Raw genomic sequence first — 22,191 nt, 5'->3', positions numbered from 1 at the left:
ACGACATAGTATAGTAGGACGTACTGCATAGTATAGTATGACGTTTTTGTCAAGTTTTGGACCATAAAAACATTTTTCAAAAAAATGGTCAGATCTTGGACGACATGTCAAATTTTGGACCAATTTTTCTTTTTCAAAAAATGGTCACATTATGGACGACATAGTAAAGTAGGATGTACTGCATAGTATAGTATGACGTTTTTGTCAAGTTTTGGACCATAAAAACGTTTTTCAAAAAAATGGTCAGATCTTGGACGACATAGTATAGTATGTCGTTTTTGTCAAATTTTGGACCAATTTTTCTTTTTCAAAAAATGGTCACATTATGGACGACATAGTATAGTAGAATGTACTGCATAGTATAATATGACGTTTTTGTCAAGTTTTGGACCATAAAAACGTTTTTCAAAAAAATGGTCAGATCTTGGACGACATAGTATAGTATGTCGTTTTTGTCAAATTTTGGACCAATTTTCTTTTTCAAAAAATGGTCACATTATAGACGACATAGTATAGTAGGACGTACTGCATAGTATAGTATGACGTTTTTGTCAACTTTTGGACCAAAAAAAAACGTTTTTCAAAAAAACGGTCAGATCTTGGACGACATAGTATAGTATGTCGTTTTTGTCAAATTTTGTACCAATTTTCTTTTTCAAAAAATGGTCACATTATGGACGACATAGTATAGTAGGACGTACTGCATAGTATAGTATGACGTTTTTGTCAAGTTTTGGACCATAAAAACGTTTTTTTTAAAAATGGTCAGATCTTGGACGACATAGTATAGTATGTCGTTTTTGTCAAATTTTGGACCAATTTTCTTTTTCAAAAAATAGTCACATTATGGACGACATAGTATAGTAGGACGTACTGCATAGTATAGTATGACGTTTTTGTCAAGTTTTGGACCATAAAAACGTTTTTCAAAAAAATGGTCAGATCTTGGACGACATAGTATAGTATGTCGTTTTTGTCAAATTTTGGACCAATTTTCTTTTTCAAAAAATAGTCACATTATGGACGACATAGTATAGTAGGACGTACTGCATAGTATAGTATGACGTTTTTGTCAAGTTTTGGACCATAAAAACGTTTTTCAAAAAAATGGTCAGATCTTGGACGACATGTCAAATTTTGGACCAATTTTTCTTTTTCAAAAAATGGTCACATTATGGACGACATAGTATAGTAGGATGTACTGCATAGTATAGTATGATGTTTTTGTCAAGTTTTGGACCGTAAAAACGTTTTTCAAAAAAATGGTCAGATCTTGGACGACATAGTATAGTATGTCGTTTTTGTCAAATTTTGGACCAATTTTTCTTTTTCAAAAAATGGTCACATTATGGACGACATAGTATAGTAGGATGTACTGCATAGTATAGTATGACGTTTTTGTCAACTTTTGGACCATAAAAACGTTTTTCAAAAAAATGGTCAGATCTTGGACGACATAGTATAGTATGTCGTTTTTGTCAAATTTTGGACCAATTATCTTTTTCAAAAAATGGTCACATTATGGACGACATAGTATAGTAGGATGTACTGCATAGTATAGTATGACGTTTTTGTCAAGTTTTGGACCATAAAAACGTTTTTCAAAAAAATGGTCAGATCTTGGACGACATAGTATAGTATGTCGTTTTTGTCAAATTTTGGACCAATTTTTCTTTTTCAAAAAATGGTCACATTATGGACGACATAGTATAGTAGGATGTACTGCATAGTATAGTATGACGTTTTTGTCAACTTTTGGACCAAAAAAAAACGTTTTTCAAAAAAACGGTCAGATCTTGGACGACATAGTATAGTATGTCGTTTTTGTCAAATTTTGTACCAATTTTCTTTTTCAAAAAATGGTCACATTATGGACGACATAGTATAGTAGGACGTACTGCATAGTATAGTATGACGTTTTTGTCAAGTTTTGGACCATAAAAACGTTTTTTTTAAAAATGGTCAGATCTTGGACGACATAGTATAGTATGTCGTTTTTGTCAAATTTTGGACCAATTTTCTTTTTCAAAAAATAGTCACATTATGGACGACATAGTATAGTAGGACGTACTGCATAGTATAGTATGACGTTTTTGTCAAGTTTTGGACCATAAAAACGTTTTTCAAAAAAATGGTCAGATCTTGGACGACATAGTATAGTATGTCGTTTTTGTCAAATTTTGGACCAATTTTCTTTTTCAAAAAATAGTCACATTATGGACGACATAGTATAGTAGGACGTACTGCATAGTATAGTATGACGTTTTTGTCAAGTTTTGGACCATAAAAACGTTTTTCAAAAAAATGGTCAGATCTTGGACGACATGTCAAATTTTGGACCAATTTTTCTTTTTCAAAAAATGGTCACATTATGGACGACATAGTATAGTAGGATGTACTGCATAGTATAGTATGATGTTTTTGTCAAGTTTTGGACCATAAAAACGTTTTTCAAAAAAATGGTCAGATCTTGGACGACATAGTATAGTATGTCGTTTTTGTCAAATTTTGGACCAATTTTTCTTTTTCAAAAAATGGTCACATTATGGACGACATAGTATAGTAGGATGTACTGCATAGTATAGTATGACGTTTTTGTCAAGTTTTGGACCATAAAAACGTTTTTCAAAAAATGGTCAGATCTTGGACGACATAGTATAGTATGTCGTTTTTGTCAAATTTTGGACCAATTTTTCTTTTTCAAAAAATGGTCACATTATGGACGACATAGTATAGTAGGATGTACTGCATAGTATAGTATGACGTTTTTGTCAACTTTTGGACCATAAAAACGTTTTTCAAAAAAATGGTCAGATCTTGGACGACATAGTATAGTATGCCGTTTTTGTCAAATTTTGGACCAATTTTTCTTTTTCAAAAAATGGTCACATTATGGACGACATAGTATAGTAGGATGTACTGCATAGTATAGTATGACGTTTTTGTCAAGTTTTGGACCATAAAAACGTTTTTCAAAAAAATGGTCAGATCTTGGATGACATAGTATAGTATGTCGTTTTTGTCAAATTTTGGACCAATTTTTCTTTTTCAAAAAAAGGTCACATTATGGACGACATAGTATAGTAGGATGTTCTGCATAGTATAGTATGACGTTTTTGTCAAGTTTTGGACCATAAAAACGTTTTTCAAAAAAATGGTCAGATCTTGGACGACATAGTTTAGTATGTCGTTTTTGTCAAATTTTGGACCAATTTTTCTTTTTCAAAAAATGGTCACATTATGGACGACATAGTATAGTAGGATGTACTGCATAGTATAGTATGATGTTTTTGTCAAGTTTTGGACCATAAAAACGTTTTTCAAAAAAATGGTCAGATCTTGGACGACATAGTATAGTATGTCGTTTTTGTCAAATTTTGGACCAATTTTTCTTTTTCAAAAAATGGTCACATTATGGACGACATAGTATAGTAGGATGTACTGCATAGTATAGTATGACGTTTTTGTCAACTTTTGGACCATAAAAACGTTTTTCAAAAAAATGGTCAGATCTTGGACGACATAGTATAGTATGTCGTTTTTGTCAAATTTTGGACCAATTTTTCTTTTTCAAAAAATGGTCACATTATGGACGACATAGTATAGTAGGACGTACTGCATAGTATAGTATGACGTTTTTGTCAAGTTTTGGACCATAAAAACGTTTTTTTTTTTTTAAATGGTCAGATCTTGGACGACATAGTATAGTATGTTGTTTCTGTCAAATTTTGGACCAATTTTTCTTTTTCAAAAAATGGTCACATTATGGACGACATAGTAAAGTAGGATGTACTGCATAGTATAGTATGACATTTTTGTCAAGTTTTGGACCATAAAAACGTTTTTCAAAAAAATGGTCAGATCTTGGACGACATAGTATAGTATGTCGTTTTTTTCAAATTTTGGACCAATTTTTCTTTTTCAAAAAATGGTCACATTATGGAGGACATAGTATCGTAGAATGTACTGCATAGTATAGTATGACGTTTTTGTCAAGTTTTGGACCATAAAAACGTTTTTTTTAAAAATGGTCAGATCTTGGACGACATAGTATAGTATGTCGTTTTTGTCAAATTTTGGACCAATTTTCTTTTTCAAAAAATAGTCACATTTTGGACGACATAGTATAGTAGGACGTACTGCATAGTATAGTATGACGTTTTTGTCATGTTTTGGACCATAAAAACGTTTTTCAAAAAAATGGTCAGATCTTGGACGACATAGTATAGTATGTCGTTTTTGTCAAAATTTGGACCAATTTTCTTTTTCAAAAAATGGTCACATTATGGACGACATAGTATAGTAGGACGTACTGCATAGTATAGTATGACGTTTTTGTCAAGTTTTGGACCATAAAAACGTTTTTCAAAAAAATGGTCAGATCTTGGACGACATAGTATAGTATGTCGTTTTTGTCAAAATTTGGACCAATTTTCTTTTTCAAAAAATGGTCACATTATGGACGACATAGTATAGTAGGACGTACTGCATAGTATAGTATGACGTTTTTGTCAAGTTTTGGACCATAAAAACGTTTTTCAAAAAAATGGTCAGATCTTGGACGACATAGTATAGTATGTCGTTTTTGTCAAAATTTGGACCAATTTTCTTTTTAAAAAAATGGTCACATTATGGACGACATAGTATAGTAGGACGTACTGCATAGTATAGTATGACGTTTTTGTCATGTTTTGGACCATAAAAACGTTTTTCAAAAAAATGGTCAGATCTTGGACGACATAGTATAGTATGTCGTTTTTGTCAAAATTTGGACCAATTTTCTTTTTCAAAAAATGGTCACATTATGGACGACATAGTATAGTAGGATGTACTGCATAGTATAGTATGACGTTTTTGTCGTCAACTTTTGGACCATAAAAACGTTTTTCAAAAAAATGGTCAGATCTTGGACGACATAGTATAGTATGTCGTTTTTGTCAAATTTTGGACCAATTTTTCTTTTTCAAAAAATGGTCACATTATGGACGACATAGTATAGTAGGATGTACTGCATAGTATAGTATGACGTTTTTGTCAAGTTTTGGACCATAAAAACGTTTTTCAAAAAAATGGTCAGATCTTGGACGACATAGTTCAGTATGTCGTTTTTGTCAAATTTTGGACCAATTTTTCTTTTTCAAAAAATGGTCACATTATGGACGACATAGTATAGTAGGATGTACTGCATAGTATAGTATGACGTTTTTGTCAACTTTTGGACCATAAAAACGTTTTTCAAAAAAATGGTCAGATCTTGGACGACATAGTATAGTATGTCGTTTTTGTCAAATTTTGGACCAATTTTTCTTTTTCAAAAAATGGTCACATTATGGACGACATAGTATAGTAGGATGTACTGCATAGTATAGTATGACGTTTTTGTCAAGTTTTGGACCATAAAAACGTTTTTCAAAAAAATGGTCAGATCTTGGACGACATAGTTCAGTATGTCGTTTTTGTCAAATTTTGGACCAATTTTTCTTTTTCAAAAAATGGTCACATTATGGACGACATAGTATAGTAGGACGTACTGCATAGTATAGTATGACGTTTGTGTCAAGTTTTGGACCATAAAAACGTTTTTCAAAAAAATGGTCAGATCTTGGACGACATAGTATAGTATGTCGTTTTTGTCAAATTTTGGACCAATTTTCTTTTTCAAAAAATGGTCACATTATGGACGACATAGTATAGTAGGACGTACTGCATAGTATAGTATGACGTTTTTGTCAAGTTTTGGACCATAAAAACGTTTTTCAAAAAAATGGTCAGATCTTGGACGACATAGTATAGTATGTCGTTTTTTTCAAATTTTGGACCAATGTTCTTTTTCAAAAAATGGTCACATTATGGACGACTTAGTAAAGTAGGACGTACTGCATAGTATAGTATGACGTTTTTGTCAAGTTTTGGACCATAAAAACGTTTTTTTTTTTTTAAATGGTCAGATCTTGGACGACATAGTATAGTATGTCGTTTTTGTCAAATTTTGGACCAATTTTTCTTTTTAAAAAAATGGTCACATTATGGACGACATAGTAAAGTAGGACGTACTGCATAGTATAGTATGACATTTTTGTCAAGTTTTGGACCATAAAAACGTTTTTCAAAAAAATGGTCAGATCTTGGACGACATAGTATAGTATGTCGTTTTATTCAAATTTTGGACCAATTTTTCTTTTTCAAAAAATGGTCACATTATGGAGGACATAGTATCGTAGAATGTACTGCATAGTATAGTATGACGTTTTTGTCGAGTTTTGGACCATAAAAACGTTTTTCAAAAAAATGGTCAGATCTTGGACGACATAGTATAGTATGTCGTTTTTGTCAAATTTTGGACCAATTTTCTTTTTCAAAAATGGTCACATTATGGACGACATAGCATAGTAGGACGTACTGCATAGTATAGTATGACGTTTTTGTCAAGTTTTGGACCATAAAAACGTTTTTTTTAAAAATGGTCAGATCTTGGACGACATAGTATAGTATGTAGTTTTTGTCAAAATTTGGACCAATTTTCTTTTTCAAAAAATAGTCACATTTTGGACGACATAGTATAGTAGGACGTACTGCATAGTATAGTATGACGTTTTTGTCAAGTTTTGGACCATAAAAACGTTTTTCAAAAAAATGGTCAGATCTTGGACGACATAGTATAGTATGTCGTTTTTGTCAAATTTTGGACCAATTTTCTTTTTCAAAAAATGGTCACATTATGGACGACATAGTATAGTAGGACGTACTGCATAGTATAGTATGACGTTTTTGTCAAGTTTTGGACCATAAAAACGTTTTTCAAAAAAATGGTCAGATCTTGGACGACATAGTATAGTATGTCGTTTTTGTCAAATTTTGGACCAATTTTCTTTTTCAAAAAATGGTCACATTATGGACGACATAGTATAGTAGGATGTACTGCATAGTATAGTATGACGTTTTTGTCAACTTTTGGACCATAAAAACGTTTTTCAAAAAAATGGTCAGATCTTGGACGACATAGTATAGTATGTCGTTTTTGTCAAATTTTGGACCAATTTTTCTTTTTCAAAAAATGGTCACATTATGGACGACATAGTATAGTAGGACGTACTGCATAGTATAGTATGACGTTTTTGTCAAGTTTTGGACCATAAAAACGTTTTTTTTTTTTAAATGGTCAGATCTTGGACGACATAGTATAGTATGTTGTTTCTGTCAAATTTTGGACCAATTTTTCTTTTTCAAAAAATGGTCACATTATGGACGACATAGTAAAGTAGGATGTACTGCATAGTATAGTATGACATTTTTGTCAAGTTTTGGACCATAAAAACGTTTTTCAAAAAAATGGTCAGATCTTGGACGACATAGTATAGTATGTCGTTTTTTTCAAATTTTGGACCAATTTTTCTTTTTCAAAAAATGGTCACATTATGGAGGACATAGTATCGTAGAATGTACTGCATAGTATAGTATGACGTTTTTGTCAAGTTTTGGACCATAAAAACGTTTTTCAAAAAAATGGTCAGATCTTGGACGACATAGTATAGTATGTCGTTTTTTTCAAATTTTGGACCAATTTTCTTTTTCAAAAAATGGTCACATTATGGACGACATAGTATAGTAGGACGTACTGCATAGTATAGTATGACGTTTTTGTCAAGTTTTGGACCATAAAAACGTTTTTTTTAAAAATGGTCAGATCTTGGACGACATAGTATAGTATGTCGTTTTTGTCAAATTTTGGACCAATTTTCTTTTTCAAAAAATAGTCACATTTTGGACGACATAGTATAGTAGGACGTACTGCATAGTATAGTATGACGTTTTTGTCATGTTTTGGACCATAAAAACGTTTTTCAAAAAAATGGTCAGATCTTGGACGACATAGTATAGTATGTCGTTTTTGTCAAAATTTGGACCAATTTTCTTTTTCAAAAAATGGTCACATTATGGACGACATAGTATAGTAGGACGTACTGCATAGTATAGTATGACGTTTTTGTCAAGTTTTGGACCATAAAAACGTTTTTCAAAAAAATGGTCAGATCTTGGACGACATAGTATAGTATGTCGTTTTTGTCAAAATTTGGACCAATTTTCTTTTTCAAAAAATGGTCACATTATGGACGACATAGTATAGTAGGACGTACTGCATAGTATAGTATGACGTTTTTGTCAAGTTTTGGACCATAAAAACGTTTTTCAAAAAAATGGTCAGATCTTGGACGACATAGTATAGTATGTCGTTTTTGTCAAAATTTGGACCAATTTTCTTTTTAAAAAAATGGTCACATTATGGACGACATAGTATAGTAGGACGTACTGCATAGTATAGTATGACGTTTTTGTCATGTTTTGGACCATAAAAACGTTTTTCAAAAAAATGGTCAGATCTTGGACGACATAGTATAGTATGTCGTTTTTGTCAAAATTTGGACCGATTTTCTTTTTCAAAAAATGGTCACATTATGGACGACATAGTATAGTAGGATGTACTGCATAGTATAGTATGACGTTTTTGTCGTCAACTTTTGGACCATAAAAACGTTTTTTTTAAAAATGGTCAGATCTTGGACGACATAGTATAGTATGTCGTTTTTGTCAAATTTTGGACCAATTTTTCTTTTTCAAAAAATGGTCACATTATGGACGACATAGTATAGTAGGATGTACTGCATAGTATAGTATGACGTTTTTGTCAAGTTTTGGACCATAAAAACGTTTTTCAAAAAAATGGTCAGATCTTGGACGACATAGTTCAGTATGTCGTTTTTGTCAAATTTTGGACCAATTTTTCTTTTTCAAAAAATGGTCACATTATGGACGACATAGTATAGTAGGATGTACTGCATAGTATAGTATGACGTTTTTGTCAACTTTTGGACCATAAAAACGTTTTTCAAAAAAATGGTCAGATCTTGGACGACATAGTATAGTATGTCGTTTTTGTCAAATTTTGGACCAATTTTTCTTTTTCAAAAAATGGTCACATTATGGACGACATAGTATAGTAGGATGTACTGCATAGTATAGTATGACGTTTTTGTCAAGTTTTGGACCATAAAAACGTTTTTCAAAAAAATGGTCAGATCTTGGACGACATAGTTCAGTATGTCGTTTTTGTCAAATTTTGGACCAATTTTTCTTTTTCAAAAAATGGTCACATTATGGACGACATAGTATAGTAGGACGTACTGCATAGTATAGTATGACGTTTGTGTCAAGTTTTGGACCATAAAAACGTTTTTCAAAAAAATGGTCAGATCTTGGACGACATAGTATAGTATGTCGTTTTTGTCAAATTTTGGACCAATTTTCTTTTTCAAAAAATGGTCACATTATGGACGACATAGTATAGTAGGACGTACTGCATAGTATAGTATGACGTTTTTGTCAAGTTTTGGACCATAAAAACGTTTTTCAAAAAAATGGTCAGATCTTGGACGACATAGTATAGTATGTCGTTTTTTTCAAATTTTGGACCAATTTTCTTTTTCAAAAAATGGTCACATTATGGACGACTTAGTAAAGTAGGACGTACTGCATAGTATAGTATGACGTTTTTGTCAAGTTTTGGACCATAAAAACGTTTTTTTTTTTTAAATGGTCAGATCTTGGACGACATAGTATAGTATGTCGTTTTTGTCAAATTTTGGACCAATTTTTCTTTTTAAAAAAATGGTCACATTATGGACGACATAGTAAAGTAGGACGTACTGCATAGTATAGTATGACATTTTTGTCAAGTTTTGGACCATAAAAACGTTTTTCAAAAAAATGGTCAGATCTTGGACGACATAGTATAGTATGTCGTTTTATTCAAATTTTGGACCAATTTTTCTTTTTCAAAAAATGGTCACATTATGGAGGACATAGTATCGTAGAATGTACTGCATAGTATAGTATGACGTTTTTGTCGAGTTTTGGACCATAAAAACGTTTTTCAAAAAAATGGTCAGATCTTGGACGACATAGTATAGTATGTCGTTTTTGTCAAATTTTGGACCAATTTTCTTTTTCAAAAAATGGTCACATTATGGACGACATAGCATAGTAGGACGTACTGCATAGTATAGTATGACGTTTTTGTCAAGTTTTGGACCATAAAAACGTTTTTTTTAAAAATGGTCAGATCTTGGACGACATAGTATAGTATGTAGTTTTTGTCAAAATTTGGACCAATTTTCTTTTTCAAAAAATAGTCACATTTTGGACGACATAGTATAGTAGGACGTACTGCATAGTATAGTATGACGTTTTTGTCAAGTTTTGGACCATAAAAACGTTTTTCAAAAAAATGGTCAGATCTTGGACGACATAGTATAGTATGTCGTTTTTGTCAAATTTTGGACCAATTTTCTTTTTCAAAAAATGGTCACATTATGGACGACATAGTATAGTAGGACGTACTGCATAGTATAGTATGACGTTTTTGTCAAGTTTTGGACCATAAAAACGTTTTTCAAAAAAATGGTCAGATCTTGGACGACATAGTATAGTATGTCGTTTTTGTCAAATTTTGGACCAATTTTCTTTTTCAAAAAATGGTCACATTATGGACGACATAGTATAGTAGGACGTACTGCATAGTATAGTATGACGTTTTTGTCAAGTTTTGGACCATAAAAACGTTTTTCAAAAAAAAGGTCAGATCTTGGACGACATAGTATAGTATGTCATTTTTGTCAAATTTTGGACCAATTTTCTTTTTCAAAAAATGGTCACATTATGGACGACATAGTATAGTAGGATGTACTGCATAGTATAGTATGACGTTTTTGTCAAGTTTTGGACCATAAAAACGTTTTTCAAAAAAATGGTCAGATCTTGGACGACACAGTATAGTATGTCGTTTTTGTCAAATTTTGGACCAATTTTTCTTTTTCAAAAAATGGTCACATTATGGACGACATAGTATAGTAGGACGTGCTGCATTGTATAGTATGACGTTTTTGTCAAGTTTTGGACCATAAAAACGTTTTTCAAAAAAATGGTCAGATCTTGGACGACATAGTATAGTATGTCGTTTTTGTCAAATTTTGGACCAATTTTCTTCTTCAAAAAATGGTCACATTATGGACGACATAGTATAGTAGGACGTACTGCATAGTATAGTATGACGTTTTTGTCAAGTTTTGGACCATAAAAACGTTTTTCAAAAAAATGGTCAGATCTTGGACGACATAGTATAGTATGTCGTTTTTGTCAAATTTTGGACCAATTTTCTTTTTCAAAAAATGGTCACATTATGGACGACATAGTATAGTAGGACGTACTGCATAGTATAGTATGACGTTTTTGTCAAGTTTTGGACCATAAAAACGTTTTTCAAAAGAAAGGTCAGATCTTGGACGACATAGTATAGTATGTCGTTTTTGTCAAATTTTGGACCAATTTTCTTTTTCAAAAAATGGTCACATTATGGACGACATAGTATAGTAGGACGTACTGCATAGTATAGTTTGACATTTTTGTCAACTTTTGGACCAAAAAAACGTTTTTCAAAAAAATGGTCAGATCTTGGACGACATAGTATGTCGTTTTTGTCAAATTTTGGACCAATTTTCTTTTTCAAAAAATGGTCACATTATGGACGACATAGTATAGTAGGATGTACTGCATAGTATAGTATGACGTTTTTGTCAACTTTTGGACCAAAAAAACGTTTTTCAAAAAAATGGTCAGATCTTGGACGACATAGTATAGTATGTCGTTTTTGTCAAATTTTGGACCAATTTTTCTTTTTCAAAAAATGGTCACATTATGGACGACATCGTATAGTAGGATGTACTGCATAGTATAGTATGACGTTTTTGTCAAGATTTGGACCATAAAAACGTTTTTCAAAAAAATGGTCAGATCTTGGACGACATAGTATAGTATGTCGTTTTTGTCAAATTTTGGACCAATTTTCTTTTACAAAAAAATGGTCACATTATGGACAACATAGTATAGTAGGACGTACTGCATAGTATAGTATGACGTTTTTGTCAAGTTTTGGACCATAAAAACGTTTTTCAAAAAAATGGTCAGGTCTTGGACGACATAGTATAGTATGTCGTTTTTGTCAAATTTTGGAACAATTTTCTTTTTCAAAAAATGGTCACATTATGGACGACATAGTATAGTAGGACGTACTGCATAGTATAGTATGATGTTTTTGTCAAGTTTTGGACCAGAAAAACGTTTTTCAAAAAAATGGTCAGATCTTGGACGACATAGTATAGTATGTCGTTTTTGTAAAATTTTGGACCAATTTTCTTTTTCAAAAAATGGTCACATTATGGACGACATAGTATAGTAGGACGTACTACATAGTATAATATGACGTTTTTATCAAGTTTTGGACCAAAAAAACGTTTTTCAAAAAAATGGTCAGATTCTGGAAGACATAGTATAGTATGTCGTTTTTGTCAAATTTTGGACCAATTTTTATTTTTCAAAAAATGGTCACATTATGGACGCATAGTATAGTAGGACATACTACATAGTAAAGTATGACGTTTTTGTCAAGTTTTGGACCAAAAAAACGTTTTTCAAAAAAATGGTCAGATTCTGGAAGACATGGTATAGTTTGTCGTTTTTGTCAAATTTTGGACCAATTTTCTTTTTCAAAAAATGGTCACATTATGGACGACATAGTATAGTAGGACGTACTGCATAGTATAGTATGACGTTTTTGTCAACTTTTGGACCAAAAAAACGTTTTTCAAAAAAATGGTCAGATCTTGGAAAAAATAGTATAGTATGTCGTTTTTGTCAAATTTTGGACCAATTTTCTTTTACAAAAAAAGTGGTCACATTATGGACAACATAGTATAGTAGGACGTACTGCATAGTATAGTATGACGTTTTTGTCAACTTTTGGACCATAAAAAACGTTTTTCAAAAAAATGGTCAGATCTTTGACGACATAGTATAGTATGTCGTTTTTGTCAAATTTTGGACCAATTTTCTTTTTCAAAAAATGGTCACATTATGGACGACATAGTATAGTAGGACGTACTGCATAGTATAGTATGACGTTTTTGTCAAGTTTTGGACCATAAAAACGTTTTTCAAAAAAATGGTCAGATCTTGGACGACATAGTATAGTATGTCGTTTTTGTCAAATTTTGGACCAATTTTCTTTTTCAAAAAATGGGCACATTATGGACGACATAGTATAGTAGGACGTACTGCATAGTATAGTATGACGTTTTTGTCAAGTTTTGGACCATAAAAACGATTTTTTTAAAAATGGTCAGATGTTGGACGACATAGTATAGTATGTCGTTTTTGTCAAATTTTGGACCAATTTTCTTTTTCAAAAAATGGTCACATTATGGACGACATAGTATAGTAGGACGTACTGCATAGTATAGTATGACGTTTTTGTCATGTTTTGGACCATATAAACGTTTTTCAAAAAAATGGTCAGATCTTGGACGACATAGTATAGTATGTCGTTTTTGTCAAATTTTGGGCCAATTTTCTTTTACAAAAAAATGGTCACATTATGGACAACATAGTATAGTAGGACGTACTGCATAGTATAGTATGACGTTTTTGTCAAGTTTTGGACCATAAAAACGTTTTTCAAAAAAATGGTCAGATCTTGGACGACATAGTATAGTATGTCGTTTTTGTCAAATTTTGGACCAATTTTCTTTTTCAAAAAATAGTCACATTATGGACGACATAGTATAGTAGGACGTACTGCATAGTATAGTATGACGTTTTTGTCAAGTTTTGGACCATAAAAACGATTTTTTAAAAAATGGTCAGATGTTGGACGACATAGTATAGTATGTCGTTTTTGTCAAATTTTGGACCAATTTTCTTTTTCAAAAAATGGTCACATTATGGACGACATAGTATAGTAGGACGTACTGCATAGTATAGTATGACGTTTTTGTCATGTTTTGGACCATATAAACGTTTTTCAAAAAAATGGTCAGATCTTGGACGACATAGTATAGTATGTCATTTTTGTCAAATTTTGGACCAATTTTCTTTTACAAAAAAATGGTCACATTATGGACAACATAGTATAGTAGGACGTACTGCATAGTATAGTATGACGTTTTTGTCAACTTTTGGACCATAAAAACGTTTTTCAAAAAAATGGTCAGATCTTGGACGACATAGTATGTCGTTTTTGTCAAATTTTGGACCAATTTTCTTTTTCAAAAAATGGTCACATTATGGACGACATAGTATAGTAGGACGTACTGCATAGTATAGTATGACGTTTTTGTCAAGTTTTGGACCATAAAAACGTTTTTCAAAAAAATGGTCAGATCTTGGACGACGTAGTATAGTATGTCGTTTTTGTCAAATTTTGGACCAATTTTCTTTTTCAAAAAATGGGCACATTATGGACGACATAGTATAGTAGGACGTACTGCATAGTATAGTATGACGTTTTTGTCAAGTTTTGGACCATAAAAACGATTTTTTTAAAAATGGTCAGATCTTGGACGACATAGTATAGTATGTCGTTTTTGTCAAATTTTGGACCAATTTTCTTTTCAAAAAATGGTCACATTATGGACGACATAGTATAGTAGGACGTACTGCATAGTATAGTATGACGTTTTTGTCAACTTTTGGACCATAAAAACGTTTTTCAAAAAAATGGTCAGATCTTGGACGACATAGTATAGTATGTCGTTTTTGTCAAATTTTGGACCAATTTTCTTTTTCAAAAAATGGTCACATTATGGACGACATAGTATAGTAGGACGTACTGCATAGTATAGTATGACGTTTTTGTCAAGTTTTGGACCATAAAAACGTTTTTCAAAAAAATGGTCAGATCTTGGACGACATAGTATAGTATGTCGTTTTTGTCAAATTTTGGACCAATTTTCTTTTTCAAAAAATGGTCACATTATGGACGACATAGTATAGTAGGACGTACTGCATAGTATAGTATGACGTTTTTGTCAAGTTTTGGACCATAAAAACGATTTTTTTAAAAATGGTCAGATGTTGGACGACATAGTATAGTATGTCATTTTTGTCAAATTTTGGACCAATTTTCTTTTACAAAAAAATGGTCACATTATGGACAACATAGTATAGTAGGACGTACTGCATAGTATAGTATGACGTTTTTGTCAACTTTTGGACCATAAAAACGTTTTTCAAAAAAATGGTCAGATCTTGGACGACATAGTATAGTATGTCGTTTTTGTCAAATTTTGGACCAATTTTCTTTTTCAAAAAATGGTCACATTATGGACGACATAGTATAGTAGGACGTACTGCATAGTATAGTATGACGTTTTTGTCAACTTTTGGACCATAAAAACGTTTTTCAAAAAAATGGTCAGATCTTGGACGACATAGTATAGTATGTCGTTTTTGTCAAATTTTGGACCAATTTTCTTTTTCAAAAAATGGTCACATTATGGACGACATAGTATAGTAGGACGTACTGCATAGTATAGTATGACGTTTTTGTCAAGTTTTGGACCATAAAAACGATTTTTTTAAAAATGGTCAGATCTTGGACGACATAGTATAGTATGTCGTTTTTGTCAAATTTTGGACCAATTTTCTTTTTCAAAAAATGGTCACATTATGGACGACATAGTATAGTAGGACGTACTGCATAGTATAGTATGACGTTTTTGTCATGTTTTGGACCATATAAACGTTTTTCAAAAAAATGGTCAGATCTTGGACGACATAGTATAGTATGTCGTTTTTGTCAAATTTTGGACCAATTTTCTTTTTCAAAAAATGGTCACATTATGGACGACATAGTATAGTAGGACGTACTACATAGTATAATATGACGTTTTTGTCAAGTTTTGGACCAAAAAAAAGTTTTTCAAAAAAATGGTCAGATTCTGGAAGACATAGTATAGTATGTCGTTTTTGTCAAATTTTGGACCAATTTTTATTTTTCAAAAAATGGTCACATTATGGACGCATAGTATAGTAGGATGTACTACATAGTATAGTATGACGTTTTTGTCAAGTTTTGGACCAAAAAAAGTTTTTCAAAAAAATGGTCAGATTCTGGAAGACATAGTATAGTATGTCGTTTTTGTCAAATTTTGGACCAATTTTCTTTTTCAAAAAATGGTCACATTATGGACGACATAGTATAGTAGGACGTACTGCATAGTATAGTATGACGTTTTTGTCAACTTTTGGACCATAAAAACGATTTTTTTTAAAAATGGTCAGATCTTGGACGACGTAGTATAGTATGTCGTTTTTGTCAAATTTTGGACCAATTTTCTTTTTCAAAAAATGGGCACATTATGGACGACATAGTATAGTAGGACGTACTGCATAGTATAGTATGACGTTTTTGTCAAGTTTTGGACCATAAAAACGATTTTTTTAAAAATGGTCAGATGTTGGACGACATAGTATAGTATGTCGTTTTTGTCAAATTTTGGACCAATTTTCTTTTCAAAAAATGGTCACATTATGGACGACATAGTATAGTAGGACGTACTGCATAGTATAGTATGACGTTTTTGTCATGTTTTGGACCATATAAACGTTTTTCAAAAAAATGGTCAGATCTTGGACGACATAGTATAGTATGTCGTTTTTGTCAAATTTTGGACCAATTTTCTTTTACAAAAAAATGGTCACATTATGGACAACATAGTATAGTAGGACGTACTGCATAGTATAGTATGACGTTTTTGTCAACTTTTGGACCATAAAAACGTTTTTCAAAAAAATGGTCAGATCTTGGACGACATAGTATAGTATGTCGTTTTTGTCAAATTTTGGACCAATTTTCTTTTTCAAAAAATGGTCACATTATGGACGACATAGTATAGTAGGACGTACTGCATAGTATAGTATGACGTTTTTGTCAACTTTTGGACCATAAAAACGTTTTTCAAAAAAATGGTCAGATCTTGGACGACATAGTATAGTATGTCGTTTTTGTCAAATTTTGGACCAATTTTCTTTTTCAAAAAATGGTCACATTATGGACGACATAGTATAGTAGGACGTACTGCATAGTATAGTATGACGTTTTTGTCAAGTTTTGGACCATAAAAACGATTTTTTTAAAAATGGTCAGATGTTGGACGACATAGTATAGTATGTCGTTTTTGTCAAATTTTGGACCAATTTTCTTTTCAAAAAATGGTCACATTATGGACGACATAGTATAGTAGGACGTACTGCATAGTATAGTATGACGTTTTTGTCAAGTTTTGGACCATAAAAACGTTTTTCAAAAAAATGGTCAGATCTTGGACGACATAGTATAGTATGTCGTTTTTGTCAAATTTTGGACCAATTTTCTTTTTCAAAAAATGGTCACATTATAGACGACATAGTATAGTAGGACGTACTGCATAGTATAGTATGACGTTTTTGTCAACTTTTGGACCAAAAAAAAACGTTTTTCAAAAAAACGGTCAGATCTTGGACGACATAGTATAGTATGTCGTTTTTGTCAAATTTTGGACCAATTTTCTTTTTCAAAAAATGGTCACATTATGGACGACATAGTATAGTAGGACGTACTGCATAGTATAGTATGACGTTTTTGTCATGTTTTGGACCATATAAACGTTTTTCAAAAAAATGGTCAGATCTTGGACGACATAGTATAGTATGTCGTTTTTGTCAAATTTTGGACCAATTTTCTTTTTAAAAAAATGGTCACATTATGGACGACATAGTATAGTAGGACGTACTACATAGTATAATATGACGTTTTTGTCAAGTTTTGGACCAAAAAAACGTTTTTCAAAAAAATGGTCAGATTCTGGAAGACATAGTATAGTATGTCGTTTTTGTCAAATTTTGGACCAATTTTTATTTTTCAAAAAATGGTCACATTATGGACGCATAGTATAGTAGGATGTACTACATAGTATAGTATGACGTTTTTGTCAAGTTTTGGACCAAAAAAAGTTTTTCAAAAAAATGGTCAGATTCTGGAAGACATAGTATAGTATGTCGTTTTTGTCAAATTTTGGACCAATTTTCTTTTTCAAAAAATGGTCACATTATGGACGACATAGTATAGTAGGACGTACTGCATAGTATAGTATGACGTTTTTGTCAACTTTTGGACCAAAAAAACGTTTTTCAAAAGAATGGTCAGATCTTGGACGACATAGTATAGTATGTTGTTTTTGTCAAATTTTGGACCAATTTTCTTTTACAAAAAAATGGTCACATTATGGACGACATAGTATAGTAGGACGTACTGCATAGTATAGTATGACGTTTTTGTCAAGTTTTGGACCATATAAACGTTTTTCAAAAAAATGGTCAGATCTTGGACGACATAGTATAGTATGTCGTTTTTGTCAAATTTTGGACCAATTTTCTTTTTCAAAAAATGGTCACATTATGGACGACATAGTATAGTAGGACGTACTGCATAGTATAGTATGACGTTTTTGTCAAGTTTTGGACCATAAAAACGATTTTTTTTAAAAATGGTCAGATCTTGGACGACATAGTATAGTATGTCGTTTTTGTCAAATTTTGGACCAATTTTCTTTTTCAAAAAATGGTCACATTATGGACGACATAGTATAGTAGGAAGTACTGCATAGTATAGTATGACGTTTTTGTCAAGTTTTGGACCATATAAACGTTTTTCAAATAAATGGTCAGATCTTGGACGACATAGTATAGTATGTCGTTTTTGTCAAATTTTGGACCAATTTTCTTTTTCAAAAAATGGTCACATTATGGACGACATAGTATAGTAGGACGTACTACATAGTATAGTATGACGTTTTTGTCAAGTTTTGGACCAAAAAAACGTTTTTCAAAAAAATGGTCAGATTCTGGAAGACATAGTAAAGTATGTCGTTTTTGTCAAATTTTGGACCAATTTTTATTTTTCAAAAAATGGTCACATTATGGACGCATAGTATAGTAGGACGTACAACATAGTATAGTATGACGTTTTTGTCAAGTTTTGGACCAAAAAAACGTTTTTCAAAAAAATGGTCAGATTCTGGAAGACATAGTATAGTATGTCGTTTTTGTCAAATTTTGGACCAATTTCCTTTTTTCAAAAAATGGTCACATTATGGACGACATAGTATAGTAGGACGTACTACATAGTATAGTATGACGTTTTTGTCAAGTTTTGGACCAAAAAAACGTTTTTCAAAAAAATTGTCAGATTCTGGACGACATACTATACTATGTCGTCCAAAAATGGTCAAAAACATCATAGTATAGTATGTCGTCCAAAAATGGTAATAAACGTCATAGTATAGTATGTCGTCCAAAAATTGTAAAAACGTCATAGTATAGTGTGTCTTCCAAAAATGGTCAAAAACGTCGTAGTATAGTATGTCATTCAAAAATGGTCAAAAACATCACAGTAAAGTATGTCGTCCAAAAATTGTCAAAAACGTCATAGTATAGTCTGTCTTCCAAAAATGGTCAAAAATGGTCAAAAACGTCATAGTATAGTATGTCGTCCAAAAATGGTAAAAAAACTTCATAGTATAGTTTGTTGTTAAAAAATGGTCAAAAACGTCATAGTATAGTATGTCTTCCAAAAATGGTCAAAAATGGTCAAAAACGTCATAGTATAGTATGTCGTCCAAAAATGGTAAAAAACTTCATAGTATAGTTTGTTGTTAAAAAATGGTCAAAAACGTCATAGTATAGTATGTCTTCCAAAAATGGTCAAAAATGGTCAAAAACGCCATAGTATAGTATGTCGTCCAAAAATGGTAAAAAACTTCATAGTATAGTTTGTTGTTAAAAAATGGTCAAAAACGTCATAGTATAGTATGTCTTCCAAAAATGGTCAAAAATGGTCAAAAACGCCATAGTATAGTATGTCGTCCAAAAATGGTAAAAAACTTCATAGTATAGTTTGTCGTTAAAAAATGGTCAAAAACGTCATAGTATAGTATGTCTTCCAAAAATGGTCAAAAATGGTCAAAAACGTCATAGTTTAGTATGTTGTTCAAAAATGGTCAAAAACATCACAGTAAAGTATGTCGTCCAAAAATTGTCAAAAACGTCATAGTATAGTATGTCGTTCACAAATGGTCAAAAACGCCATAGTATAGTATGTTGTCCAAAAATGGTAAAAAACGTCATAGTATAGTATGTCGTCCAAAAATGGTCAAAAATGGTCAAAAACATCAAAGTAAAGTATGTCGTCCAAAAATTGTCAAAAACGTCATTGTATAGTATGTCGTTCAAAAATGGTCAAAAACGTCATAGTATATATAGTATGTCGTCCAACAATGATCAAAAATGTCATAGAATAGTGTTGCGGAGATTTGATTATTAAGTGAGTCGACCAAAGATGGAGTTTCCTGGAGTCAGAGATGAGTTAAGTTGAAAAGCTTTATTGAAAGCAGCTCAGATCTGAGGAGAACTGAGACAATGCCGAACATAAAACAAGTATGTTAACAGTTGGGCATCCTCTGTCAGTCTCCCTGTGAGTCCCAGAGCTAGGATACTTAAAGGTGCTTCTTCTGCTGATACATGGAGCTGACCTTGGGGAGGACTGCGCAGTAGCGTCAGTCCTCTGCCCTATTCTGGTCAGGCTCAGCGAAAACATGAAGAGACGAATTCTGTAGACAACAGTGCTGTACCGAGGTCAATGTGACAACAACAGTTTCAGCAGGCGCTGTCCTGAATTGTTTAGGCTTGTGCTTAGGAATGGGAGCTGATAACTTTAGAGAAGGCCGAATAATATTTTTCACTTACAAATAGTATGTCTTCCAAAAATGGTCAAAAACGTCATAGTATAGTATGTTGTCCAAAAATTATTTAAAAAATGGTCAAAAACGTCATAGTATAGTGTGTCGGTCAAAAATGGCCAAAATACATAGTAAAGTATGTCGTCCAAAAATGGTCAAAAACGTCATAGTATAGAATGTCGTCCAAAAATGTTCAAAAAAGGTCAAAAACGTCATAGTATAGTATGTCGTGCAATAATGGTCAAAAATGTTCAAAAACATCATAGTAGTATGTCATCCAAAAATTGTCAAAAATGGTCAAAAACGTCATAGTATAGTATGTCGTCCAAAAATGGTCAAAAATGGTCAAAAACGTCATAGTATAGTATGTTGTCCAAAAATGGTAAAAAACGTCAGTATAGAATGTCGTCCAAAAATGGTCAAAAAAGGTCAAAAACGTCATAGTATAGTATGTCGTGCAATAATGGTCAAAAATGTTCAAAAACATCATAGTAGTATGTCATCCAAAAATGGTCAAAAATGGTCAAAAACGTCATAGTATAGTATGTCGTCCAAAAATGGTCAAAAACGTCATAGAATATAGTATGTCGTCCAAAAATGGTCAAAACATCATAGTATAGTATATCATCCACAAATGGTCAAAAATGGTCAAAAACGTCATAGTATAGTAGGACGTCCAAAAATGGCCAAAAATTGTCACAAACGTCATTGTTTAGAATGTCGTCCAAAAATGGTCAAAAAAGGTCAAAAACGTCATAGTATAGTATGTCGTCCAAAAATGGCCAAAAATGTCATAGTATAGTATGTCGTGCAATAATGGTCAAAAATGGTCAAAACATCATAGCATATCGTCCAAAAATGGTCAAAAATGGTCAAAAACGTCATAGTATAGTATGTCGTCCAAAAATGGCCAAAAACGTCATAGTATAGTATGTCGTCCATAAATGGTCAAAAACGTCATAGTATATAGTATGTCTTCCAAAAATGGTCAAAACTTCATAGTATAGTATATCGTCCAAAAATGGTCAATAATGGTCAAAAACGTCATAGTATAGTATGTCGACCAAAAATGGTAAAAAACGTCATAGTATATAGTATGTTGTACAAAAATGGTCAAAAACGTCATAGTATAGTATGTCGTCCAAAAATGGTCAAAAAAAGTCAAAAACGTCATAGTATAGTATGTCGTCCAAAAAAGGTAAAAAACGTCATAGTATAGTATGTCGTCCAAAAAAGGTAAAAAACGTCATAGTATAGTATGTCGTTTGAAAATTGTCATAAACGTCATAGTATAGTATGTCGTCTGAAAATTGTCAAAAACGTCATACTTACAGTATGTCGTCCAAAAATGGTCAAAAACGTCATCGTATAGTATGACGGACCAAAAATGGCCAAAAATTGTCACAAACGTCATTGTATAGTATGTGGTCCAAAAATGGTCAAAAACATCATAGTATAGTATGTCATCCAAAAATGGTCAAAAACGTCACAGTATGTCGTTCAAAATGGTCAAAAACGTCATAGTATA

This window comes from Microchirus variegatus, assembly GCF_963457635.1.
Source record: "Microchirus variegatus genome assembly, chromosome: 15".
Lineage (NCBI taxonomy): Eukaryota > Metazoa > Chordata > Actinopteri > Pleuronectiformes > Soleidae > Microchirus > Microchirus variegatus.
The sequence above is the reverse complement of the archived record's forward strand: the minus strand, read 5'-3'. Positions refer to the sequence as shown.